This window comes from Simochromis diagramma, unplaced genomic scaffold (genome assembly GCF_900408965.1).
Source record: "Simochromis diagramma unplaced genomic scaffold, fSimDia1.1 OVJJ01000271.1, whole genome shotgun sequence".
Taxonomy (NCBI): Eukaryota; Metazoa; Chordata; class Actinopteri; order Cichliformes; family Cichlidae; genus Simochromis; species Simochromis diagramma.
This window is the reverse complement of record NW_024386909.1, coordinates 1037398-1051080: the sequence shown is the minus strand read 5'-3', so window position 1 is coordinate 1051080 and position 13683 is coordinate 1037398.

The window sequence follows — 13683 nt, the reverse complement described above, 5'->3', positions numbered from 1 at the left end:
TTAAAAATGATACCACGTTTAAAAAAATACAGCATTCCAAGCAAGATAGGGTCACTTGAGTCATTATTTGAAAATAGTTACTTTTGTAAAACGTTCAGCAATCATGAATCATAAATCAACACAAAATGAAGCTCATAGTGCACAATAAGCATTTATTGTGTGAATACCTCACAGGCATTCGCATTATTGAGTTCCTGTTTCTCTTTATTCTTTATACTTTATTCTAGTTGCCCCATGATTCTTCGCCGTGGAAGTACTTCCACAGTTTTTTATCCGATTTTCGCCATTCAAACGTTAAAAAATTCTGCTCTTTCTGCTAATGCCGGCTCTGGCTTTTGGTGCTCATTACTTCTATACTTTTTGAGATATTTAATTTTTTATGCAATTTTTTTGCCCATTGACATGAATGGACCACATCATCCGTGTGGTCACTGATTTTGCTTGCTGGGTTGAGCTGTGTTTTAGCTCAGTGAGATGAGCAGCTGTTCTCAGAGCGGGAGGCCCGGGTTCAAATCCCGCTTATGGCAACAATTTTTTCAGTTCACAGTTACTTTTTTTTTTAAACTGTTTTCAATACAAATTTAAGCTTCTCACCCCTTTTCAGCACAAATCCCAGCTTTTTCAGCTGTTTTCAGCAGAAACCTCTTTTCAGCACAAATTCTGCTGATTCACCTCTTTTCAGCACAATGTTCTGCTTCTTTACCTCTTTTCTGCAGAAATTCTGCTGATACACCTCTTTTTAGCCGAATTTTCAGCTTTTTCACCTCTTATCAGCACAAATCGCTACTGCTTCTGCTCATTTAAGCAGAATATTCAGTTCTCTTCTCAGTGTACTGTGAACCAGTTTGGCTCAGTGAGATGAGTTCCTGCCTTGACACCAGGAGGCCTGGGTTTGAACCCAGCTTGTGGCAAACCTTCTTTTCAGGAGATAGTTTAAGTCTTTCGGTCTTTTTTTTTTTTCTTTCAATCTTTTCAGTGCAAGTTTAGGCTTCTTCACTGCTTTTTAGCAGAATTTTTGACTTTCACCTCTTTTCAGCAAAAATTCCAGATTCTTTAGCTGTTTTCGGCACAAACTTCAGCTCTTTTCAGCAGATTGTTCTCCTTCTGCTGTTTTCAGATTCTACTACAAGGCATTCACACAGCATTTTCGCAGGAAATGCAAATTTTTCTAGTTTTGAAGTTTGAAATGCAGGTTGTGCCTTGTAAGCACTTGTAAGAATTTGAATGTAATGAACATTTGAAAGGACAGGAGCACTAGGCCAGAAAGCAATTTCTTGCAAGATTTTATGGAATTTCCAGTGTGAAGAAAACAGAATAATCAGGCGAATTTCTGCAAACTGCAGGTATTTCACTTTTTTTCAGAAAGTTTGCTCTTCAGTTACCTCAGATCAGCATATTTTTGCATCCTCCAAGAAACGCTCACGCTCTGAGTTTACAGGTCCCAGGAATGCTCGAGTACAAACAAAAGTTTGGCACTTCTGGCTTCCTGTCATCATTATCATGTTTGACTACGGCCAGCTCTGAGCAGACTAGCATAAAAACTATCTAAATACTGCTTCCACAGTCTTACCTGGGAGGAAAGCTGAATCATACTGGTAGGTGACACAAGTGAATCTTTTGAGCATCCATCAGTATTTAAAGAAGCACCTGCTCTAAGTGGGCTGCTCCACCACTCCAGTCCAGATTAATAGAATGACTCCCACTGGACTTTATTTTATGTTAGGGGGCAGGACAGGTTTAAATTGTTTATGATAAGATAAGATAAAGTAGGTCTTAAATGTAGCCAATATCACGTAAATAATGAATGAATAATGAAATTATTTTTATTACATGAAAAAAAAAATGGTTGCGCCTCTTCATCTAGGTCCATTTCAGTTTTTAGGTTTCTTGTGAATTTTTTTTTTTTTATTCTTATCACATTTAGTCATTTTTTCCCCTGGATAATGAACAACCCTTTAGATTTATGTTATTGCTAATAATTGAAGATATTGTTACAGAGAAATCACTTATTCACATTTCATTTTACGGTGATTTAACAATAAGCTACTTTTTCACCCCACATGGGTGAAACTGTGATTGTTGCCATCTTAAAATCCATTCCCAGCAACTTTTTCTGTGCTTTGTCATCATCAACATGTGAAAAACAAAACACTCTTCAGCAGCATTCTGTGTAATTCAAACAAATTACTGCAACTGTGTGTCCTTTTTCTCTTTTCACTATCACTACAGAGAGGAGAACTTGCTATCACTCTCTATCATGGAGACCTGAGAAGTAATTTGAGAGAATATAGGAAATCAGGAACTGCAATAGAAGTAGACGAGGTAGGTGGGGTAAAAATGTGGCTAGACCAAGAAAGTAAATTACAACATTTCATCACAAAATGAGCTCTGGGATGCACTGAGGATCCCAGACTGATGAAATATGGCAGCTTGAGGAATTCAGTGAGGAATGAGAGGATTCACTATCGTAAACCCTAACCTGAGGTCCATTGCCCAACAGACAGCCTGTGATCTCGTTATATTTATTAGAGATTGAGGCCGCGAGTGCTTGGAAGCTGACGGGAATCTTTCATGTTTATGGTCTAGATATTCCTTTAGAATGCCAAAACTGGAACAGCACCTGCATAACCTCTATTGAGCCCCGGGTCTTTGTGTTCGAGCCAGCATCTTCACAGTTGGGTTGTTTTGTGGCAGAGGAGGAGGAGAAATGAGATAGGGACATAGGTGAAGGCAAAGAAGTGCCGGGCACAGCAGCAGTCTGTTGTGCTTACACAAGTGAGAGAGCCTTTTTGTTCTTTTTGGTTCAAACAGAGAGGGTAATTATTTTTCTATAGGTGTTGACTATCACAGAATCCACAGATATACTGCCAACCTTTTTAATCTATCGAATACATAATAATATACAGCATCACATTCACACAGTATAATTTCTGTAGCTCAGAACTCACAGTTGTTATAATTACAGTATGTCGTACATTAGCATTCATACTAACAAGCAGGAGTCCTTGGAATTTGTATAAAGCTGGATAATTTCAACCAGTTTTAAACATCTGTTCTCTTTTTGATCCTTGTTGTCATGTTTTCCACAGAACAGTGAGGACGCAGAACGATGCACACAGTGGGTTCGTACAGTTAAATTTCAGATTCTCTGATACGTCTCAGTTAGATTCATTTCATAACTTTTCTATACCCAAAGTCACACACTAACCTGGTCGTGTTGCAGCAGAATAGTGACACAAAACTGCTTCTCTGACACCCACAGCCATCTTTGAGACCATCCCTATCACTGCTTACTGACATACAATGCAATCCTCTAATACCAAACTTGAGTTGCTATACCCTGTGAGCTTAATGAGTAAATTCAATACATAAAATGCAAAAAATGAAAATAGAAGATCTGAGGTTGTTCAAAAAGGAACCAAAGCTCAAAAGAGTGGCTAAGGGTGTACACTGGCTTTTTACTGCAGTTTAAAAAAAAAAAAACTTTTATGGATCCAGTAAGATTTGACAGACGTAAGGCTTGTATAATGGCAATTATGTCCATGCCAAAATGTCTAGAATGGGCATGAGCATGACTAAAAGATCAAACCGTTAACAATCTGTGATGTTGTTTTATGTTTCCTACATTGTCATGAATCCTTTATTGTTTCTGAGCCTGCAGAGTATAGTAAGAGTGGCATCCGGACACAGCTTAGGACCTCACACCGCAGCGTTGCACCCTTCTAATCCTTGTTACTACTGAACACATATTTGTCACAGAAACTCTTCTGGTACTTTGAATTCAGAGGGCAAATACTGACAAGCATTGACGGCACGGCATGGAAATATTATTATGAAGACAAAACAGCATTAATCGGCCCCTTAATGTGCATCCTGCAGATAGCGTCTGTGGTTTGATTTGGGTAGAGAAGAGTCCTTGTATTCTTATTTCCTTGTTGAACTGGATGCTTGCTGCTCTATATTCCTCTCAATTTTCTGCCTTGTGAGCTCCCTCAGTGTGTCTTCTCTTGTCTGAGCTCTTTGGTAAACCATAGCTTGTTGCTGTAGCACACATGAATGCAAATGAGCTCGCTGAAAACACAGGCGTTTGCAACAAGAAAATTATACAGCCCACCGCATCATGTTGTATACTAGTAAGCGAATGAACAGACCTATTAAAAATGGACAAACTCACCCTTTTCCATGTTTTCACGGACAGTCTTCTTTGTGTTTCTATGTTTCCACACAGCTTGCAGCTTTTTTCTAATATAAAATCTGCAGCACAAACTGTAAAGACGCATCGCATTTATTATTTAATTATTAAAAAACCCTCTAGTGTCAGAATCTGTATGTTTTGAGCTTATTTATCTCTTTTAATACGACACAGGTCAAGTCCAAATACTTGGACGATGTTTTTTTGTTGCCATCGTCTCTGCACAGAGGGTCAGTTTAGTATTTTCACATTGTGGGCAAAGCTTTCCAACTTTGCCTGCTCGTACTGAATACAGCAACCCTAGCTGTCATAACATTTACTGAGGTCAAAGCTGCTAAGTCAGAGGTTAGTGTAATCGAAGTGGTTGCGGTTTGGGAGGAAGCCTTGCTCTAAACAAATCGGAGCAGGAGAGCAAGTGATTTTTAGAACGCTTCACTATTTCTGTACTGTATGTGGGAGGAGCAGGCTGAAGAAGAAGAAATGCTACAATACAGGGACCCAAAGCCAAGTGATTTTGATCTTAAAAACCCAGAATATACATGAGAAACATGCCACAAGAACAAAACATACAGCTGGAACTGTGGATGATTTATTAGTGCTTCTGCTACAGCTTCCCCAAGTCTCCAATCAAAACCATTGCAACTTTAAACATTGATCATAGAAAGGATGGCAGCTATCTTCATTATATGATGCAATTTTGCACGACTATTTGTACACCCAGATCTTGCCATTTTTCTAAATAACAGCAAAAATGTGACTGTGGCAAAATTTTTTATGCTTTTTCATAACGACAGTTTTTGCATTTCAGAAAGTTACACTGGGTCACTCTGTTGATTTGATCTGATTCAGTGAGCTCATTGCACATTAGCCCCTGAACTCAAACCACAAAAGGAATCTCCTTTTACCTTCTTTTGCCAAAATCGTGATGACAGTGACTTTATACAATAGTGGTTTCAGCTGAAGAAGCTATGATTGCTTTTTGGACTTTTGCACCATGCAGAATGTTATGTCCAGTGCAGCATGTTGCCTTTTGAACTTTCTTCTTTGTTTCACATGTGCTATTGTTCTGTCTTATTTGCATACCTGTGGGGATCTTAATAATGGGGCTTTGTTACTGAAATTGTTATCATCAAGCTCTGGCTGATGGGTGGTGCTGGCAGAATAAATGAGATAGGTTTCTGAATAAAGAGGATTCACAACACCGTGATGTAGTCATGCACTGAATGTTAAACTCTAGTATTTATCAGGGGTAGTGGGTAAGATGTGTAAGAATAACTCAAATAGCCTCGATGTGCACTTTGTTCTACTGTGGTTCTAACTGTGGACAAGTGCTTTTTATGGGAGACAGAGGACACGGGAAGATAGAGTGTTTCCTTACACGCTCCTGACAGATTGTGGGGCTGGTGTAGAAAAATGCCTTCAACAGGCTTCTCAGGTGAAAAGTCAAAGCATTTAACGAGTCTCTCGGCATATAAGGACTTTAAAGAATTAGCACAGGATGCCATTGGGCCATGGTGTCCAAGTCCAGTACTGATACAGCCTATAGGGAGATGTAATGCTTCAGCATGTTAGGTAGTCCAGCAATATTGTATACCATTTTGAGTTGATGCATGCAGAAAAGTTTTCAGGGAAAAAAGTATTGTGTGTGTGAGTGTTTTTAATCTCTCTCTCTCCCCCTCTCTCTCTCTATATCTATATCTATATCTATAGAGAGAGATATGCTAAAAGGTTTCTAGTGTGAATTCAAATCAAATCTTTCTCTCTCTCACACTCTAACCAGGTACTCTTTAGTGCTTAAACCAAAGTAGCTGGTAGAAGCAAAATCAAGAGTAAGTGGAAATAAAATGAATCAGGGAGCAGAACCAAGAAAAATCTCAATGTAGAACAGAGCATGGGACAAACCATGGTCTCTTGACTGACTCTTCATACCCATCAAACCTCCTAACTTGGGCTTTGCAGGTCTTTAAAGTTGATCAAAGGTACCAACACTAAAGGTTTGCAGTTTCTTCTTCTGGAGCATTCAGGTGCGTGTTAACACAATGCCAGTGATGACTGACATTAGCAAAGATTGGAGAACAATTCACCCTCAGGGTAGACCATGCAATGACAAACTGGAAAGAACCCAAAGATCTAAATCTCAAACTTTACAAACCTCAGTTAGAATGTTAAAATTCATGCCAGTACAATTAGAAAAAGACATTGAAAAGTATGTCTTATTTGGAAAATGGCTCATTTAGTGTCGTGTCACCTCTTCACCTACTTCTGGTTCCTCAGGTAAAAGTAAGTCAGTACTGTTAGAGGCAGTGTCTTCAGCTTACTGGGCCATCTTCTTTGGAACCAACTCCCAGTTGGGATTCAGGACAAAGACACCCTCTCTACTTTTAAAATTAGGGTTAAAACTTTCCTCTTAGATAAAGCTTATAGTTAGGGCTGGATCAGGTGACTGAATACTGGCCGTGATTCTGCCGAAGGTTTCTTCTTGTTAAAAGTAAGTTTTTCCTTCAAACTGTCACGAAATGCTTGTTCATAGGAGGTCATCTGATTATTGGAGTTTTCTCCTCTGTTGTTACTCTGTTATTGCAGGTTCTTTACCTTACAATACAAAGCACATTGTTGTGATTTGGTGCTATAATAATAAAAAAAATTTGAATTGAAGGGTTACCAAGAGAAAGCCTATTTTCTCTAAAAGCAAGATGGCAGCACGTCTTAGATTTGCAAAGTTGGACCTGAACAGACCACAAGACTTCTGGAACAATGCCCTTTGGACAGGCTACAGTAGAGATGTGTTGCCACAATGCACAACACCATGTTTGTTGAATACCCAACACAGGATATGTTTGTAAACACCTGATAAGCATGGTGGTAAATGACAGATGACTTGTATATGTTTTGCAGTTACAGGATCTGGATATTTTGCAGTTATTGATTCAACAATGAACTCCTCTGTATATCAAAAAATTCTAGACTCTAATGTGAGACTGTCTGTGTTGGGTCTGTGTTTCCACAAACCCCGCTAATTCTAGAGACTTATTCATCATGAAGAAAACAAGACAGTCGATCGATCCATTACTTGCGCAAGGGAGGCCTTGTCTGTGTCCCGCACGACAATGACCACACTGGTGGCCTCCTCTCGCTGCCTTTTATTGACAAACTTCAAACAATAGTTTACAAAGCACCTCCCCTTGCAACCCCCCTTTGGTTACATAGACAAGGCACTGTATGTAAGTGTGTGTGTGTGTGTGTGTGTGTGTGTGTGTGTGTGTGTGTGTGTGTTATGTGAGAATGTGTGTGTGTGTGACCTCCTGCTGACCAAAGGGTCGTAAACGCAGGAAGCTTACATCAAAAGAAACAGATCTTTCAGATAGGATGTATCTACAATAAAACCTCCCCCAGCACAGAGTGGCTGGAGAGGTGGTCAGGATCAAAGGGATGGCTTTGATCCTACTGCTTAAACTAAGACTGTACAAATTTAAGAAACACAATGGCAACATTCAACAATTAGACTTAACAGTCTGTCTGCCAGCTAAAGTGTGGCTGACACTGGGGTCATGCAACAGGACAGTGATCCCAAGCACAGCAACAAATCTACAACAGAAAGCCTGAAAAGGAAAAGTCCAGACCTCAAACCTGCTTAAATCCTTGTGAGCTGTGGACTGCAAACCTCGGTGAACTAAAGCAATTCTGTAAAGAAGAAGGGCCAGGATTCCTCCACAATGAAGAGAGAAGCTGATAAATAATTACTTTGAGTTATTGCTGTTAAAAGTGGTTCTACAAGCTACTGCACAATGGCATGTACTGTATTTTTCACACACAGCTTTTGCATTTTGGCTTAATTTCTGTTAAATAAATAATGACACAGTGCAATATGTTAAGTGTTGTTGTTATTATGTCATGAATTGTAAATCCTTGAAACTGACAGATGATGCATTTTTTTTTTTTACCATTACTATAAAATGCATCAAAATATCAACTTTAAAACTTTTTTTTTCCTGTTTCTTATTCATATGGGGGGTGTTAACATTAGCTCAAAGCTACATCAATGTCTTTTTATTGGGCATTAGATGACTGTGAAATTAAGATTTCTAGAATTCAAAGATTCTTCTTACATTTTAAAGATATATTTTAGCTGCTTGCATCAGCTTTGACATCAAAACAGTTTAAAGGAAATATATTTAAAACTTGATGCTTTTTGACTTTTTTAATGCTTTTTAAAGTATCCTTCTATAAACACAACACAGAAGGAAAAAGGTCACGTTTTTAAAGAATTTGAAAACTTGTTAATTTCATTTCATCACTATCACTGTGAATCACCACCATTATCATTTTTTCTGACATTGTTGATCTCAGTCAAATCCCAGCACTAATTGGCATAATTTGAGCTCTCCTTCACTAAGAATGCATCTAGAGGGCAGTCCCAGTGGCCGACTGTGAATTTGGCTGCTGCCTGAGTAAATTTTATACTAATTACATGCAGATTGCAGCAGTAGGTTGGATGCATTTAAATCTGGTACTAAGTATTTCTTTAACGTGTACAAAATATTAAGGTTTGCTCAGAAGAATAGAAGCTGGAGACCTGTACTGCCTGCCCCAGCCTGGTATATGCAGTAAGCAAGTAGGGCATGTGTCTAATGTAAGACATGTTTGTCAGGGAGCCTTTCCTGTGTTCTCAACTCGCAACTTTTGTTTGCTTCTATCAATTAGAAAAGAAAAATATCAAGCTTCTCTTCTAATTAAGAAAGAAACAAGTTAGGATATGGCTTTCTACACGAGGAAATGAACACTATTTGCATTGTTGCCACCCAAATTTGCATTTATAGTGTTTCTGTAAGCTTATTTAGTTGTGTGCTTAATCATCAGGGATATTTCACAGGAACAAAGGGCTCATTAAACTCATGTAAAGCCTTATATCAACACTGTTGGCTTTTATCAAGGCAAACAGGAAGAGAAAACATCTCTAGACTTGAAGTTTTGATGAGGTTGGGCTCATGCAGACCCATGACTTCTCCAAGCTGGAGAGTTTCCAGAATTAGTGAGATTTATGACAATAATTTGGCTGATACAAAAGTGGACACACTGGATGTAAATAACAGCTGGAATGATTAATTTACTCCAAAAAGTGACACACGGAGCAGAGTGTGCACAGAATGGCAAGTAGCATGGTGAATATATTGAGTCACTTTTCATTATCAGTGGAATTACTCTCTCCTCTGTTATTATGAGTGCGATAAAGACCAGCCACAAGGTTGCTGAACTCATCCAGTGCTCTTCTGCAATGCCATGCTTTGTAATCAGATGGCTAAATTACATTAGTGTGGGCAATTGCACTGTGTAACTATAAAAACACTGACAAAATGAGAGCAGGAGTTTTAAAAAAGTATTAATGCCTGATGCACATTAACTGTAGAGGAGTAGCGCAGTGGTGACTTTAAATCTGAATGACGAGCTCCTCACCTTACCCATGAGGAAAACTGATGTCTGCTGCTTGTATTTATAATCTCATTCTTAGGTCATCTCTTGTGGTTATAGCTAAGGGTGGGGATATTGATCGACTAGTAAACTGACAACTTTGCTTTCATCTTTTTCATTTTGTTCACCACAGCAGACCAGTACAGCATCTGAACCACTGGGGACGACACACCAGTCAATCCATCAGTGTTGATTTTCATTCCTGCCACTTTAAATAAGCTGTGAACCACTCCAGTGCAAGCTGGAGGTTGGTAACTGTACCAACAGTACCACATCATTTGCAAAAAGCAGAGATCAGTGTTTGAGCCAACCATAACAGAAACCCTCTACTGCTTGGGTAGGCCTAGAAATTCTGCTTATAAAAATATAACTAGAATCAGTGACAAAGGCCAACTCTAGCAGAATTACCCACACCCATGTGACCCAAACCTTCAGTGCAACTGCACAGGGTTTAAATGGTCCACAACAATGGGGATGACTAATAGATGGACTCTTCTTTCTAGTACACTGGCAGAGAATTTCCCAATGAGGCTAAAGAGTGTGTTCCCCCTGTAGCTGCAGCACACAGTAAGCTAATGTAAAATTTTACCAAGTCTTACTAAAGCTTTTAAAATTTTTACCTCCCAAACTACCTTGAATTAGGAGTTAAATGGTTTAAAATACAACCTTTCACAACACTGCAAAACATTTTACATATTTAACTCATAAAGATGGGTCTGTTTCTATACAAACTCCTAAGAAATGTAGCCAGCTCATAATTTACAGCTTGTAAAATTGAAAATGCTATGCTGTGTATTGTTGATCTAGCTTGTGCGCATTTTGCTGTTAGATTGGGCTGAGACATACAGGCTGAAAGGTCAGACATAACTTTGAACTGTAATCTGTCATAACAAGACAATGCAGTTGGTTTTTTTTTGTTCTTTTTTACAATGATCAGATGTCACAGTCTCAATGGAGAATAAGTGGAGGACTCAGGTGTGGACACTGATGAAGAGACGAAATTACTTTAACGAAAAACAAGCCTTTATTTGTGGCTGATAAGAGAGCATACAAAAATTAAACAAACTGGTTGAGACCAGATTAAAAAAAAAACATGTATAAACTATTACAAGACTAGAGAGACTGTGAAAGCTATGAACGCTGAAAATACTATAAACCATGAGAGACATGGGGAAGGGAACACAGACGAAACCACACTGAACACAGGAAGACTGAGGGTTTAAATACACACACATGAAGTGATCAGGGAAAACATGAGGAAAACAGCTGACTGGAATGAACATAGTGGCGCCACACTGGAAGCGAAAGCTAAGTACATAGAACATGGAAACAAGACTTAATAAGCAGGAAACATTACGAGATGCAGACGTGACATAAATTTAACCAGCACCACAGAGGCATAAAGCATGACGGGTAGACATGAAGCTGGGAGACTTAGAACAGGGGAGAAGACGCAAAAGGATCTGCAAAGCAAATGACTAACACAGCAATCTACAGGGAGTGCAGAATTATTAGGCAAATGAGTATTTTGTCCACTTCATCCTCTTCATGCATGTTGTCTTACTCCAAGCTGTATAGGCTCGAAAGCCTACTACCAATTAAGCATATTAGGTGATGTGCATCTCTGTAATGAGAAGGGGTGTGGTCTAATGACATCAACACCCTATATCAGGTGTGCATAATTATTAGGCAACGTCCTTTCCTTTGGCAAAATGGGTCAAAAGAAGGACTTGACAGGCTCAGAAAAGTCAAAAATAGTGAGATATCTTGCAGAGGGATGCAGCAGTCTCAAAATTGCAAAGCTCCTGAAGCGTGATCATCGAACAATCAAGCGTTTCATTCAAAATAGTCAACAGGGTCGCAAGAAGCGTGTGGAAAAACCAAGGCGCAAAATAACTGCCCATGAACTGAGAAAAGTCAAGCGTGCAGCTGCCAAGATGCCACTTGCCACCAGTTTGGCCATATTTCAGAGCTGCAACATCACTGGAGTGCCCAAAAGCACAAGGTGTGCAATACTCAGAGACATGGCCAAGGTAAGAAAGGCTGAAAGACGACCACCACTGAACAAGACACACAAGCTGAAACGTCAAGACTGGGCCAAGAAATATCTCAAGACTGATTTTTCTAAGGTTTTATGGACTGATGAAATGAGAGTGAGTCTTGATGGGCCAGATGGATGGGCCCGTGGCTGGATTGGTAAAGGGCAGAGAGCTCCAGTCCAACTCAGACGCCAGCAAGGTGGAGGTGGAGTACTGGTTTGGGCTGGTATCATCAAAGATGAGATTGTGGGGCCTTTTCGGGTTGAGGATGGAGTCAAGCTCAACTCCCAGTCCTACTGCCAGTTTCTGGAAGACACCTTCTTCAAGCAGTGGTACAGGAAGAAGTCTGCATCCTTCAAGAAAAACATGATTTTCATGCAGGACAATGCTCCATCACACGCGTCCAAGTACTCCACAGCGTGGCTGGCAAGAAAGGGTATAAAAGAAGAAAAACTAATGACATGGCCTACCTTGTTCACCTGATCTGAACCCCATTGAGAACCTGTGGTCCATCATCAAATGTGAGATTTACAAGGAGGGAAAACAGTACACCTCTCTGAACAGTGTCTGGGAGGCTGTGGTTGCTGCTGCACGCAATGTTGATGGTGAACAGATCAAAACACTGACAGAATCCATGGATGGCAGGCTTTTGAGTGTCCTTGCAAAGAAAGGTGGCTATATTGGTCGCTGATTTGTTTTTGTTTTGTTTTTGAATGTCAGAAATGTATATTTGTGAATGTGGAGATGTTATATTGGTTTCACTGGTAAAAATAAATAATTGAAATGGGTATATATTTGTTTTTTGTTAAGTTGCCTAATAATTATGCACAGTAATAGTCACCTGCACACACAGATATCCCCCTAAAATAGCTAAAACTAAAAACAAACTAAAAACTACTTCCACAAACATTCAGCTTTGATATTAATGAGTTTTTTGGGTTCATTGAGAACATGGTTGTTGTTCAATAATAAAATTATTCCTCAAAAATACAACTTGCCTAATAATTCTGCACTCCCTGTAGGCATTGTAGCACTTAATACGGTAAAATAAACTCAAACCAGAACACGAATAGAAAACAAAACACAATGAAACTCAAACACTGGGTCACACGACATCAGACTTTAAATGTTGCGTGCAGCCAGACATGTCTGTGTTAAGACAGGTTCAAGAAAAAATGTAATTAGCATAACTGTCATAGTTATTAAGCTATTTGTTATTTTTAATCACATCCCAGGCAACCGTCTTGGGGTTTTTTCCTCTCTCAGAAGCGTTATTAATTTCATGCCCAATTCCCTGTTGTTGCTTTCTGCCCTTGAAGGTGGTCCAAAACCTGATTCCCACCACAGAGGCTCCGCTGGGTTTCATTTCATTTGCAGATGATATGATATCAATCATACTGCAAAATATCCTGACTAGTAACGAGCAGCTCATCTATGAGAGTTTATTTGATTTGATTTTAAGTTATTACAGACGGGACAGACATGACTGTGGGATAGGGAAGAGAGAAAGAAAGAACGAGAGGGAGGGAAAGAAAAATAGAGTGGAAGAGGGAGAGAGGACATTAAAAAAAATCACCTGGATCACCTGTTGAGAGGGGAAAAAAATAGAAAACAAGCAAAAAGAGAGGAACACAACACACACAACATCATTGCAATAACCTAAATAAATGTAAGTAACAGTAAATATGCAGCACGCAAGACCGACAGCACACAACGTGCTTTGAGGTAGCAGTCAAGAAAGGTGTAGTCTGTATCTGTGAACACCCGTGTGGATGAGTGTGCTTGTATTCAAAAGGTTTCTCCATGTAACGATCTACTAGAGGGTGTGGGGAGCCATAGGCCTGTCCCCAAGCGCGTGAGGCAGGCATGGAGGAGATCCTGGCCCCAAACATCCAGAGGCCCCCAGAGTGCGAGAGCCCAAGGAGCACCATCGGAGGGGCAACCATGCCACCCTCCTGGAAAGAACTGAGGAAAGCCCCAGACGTG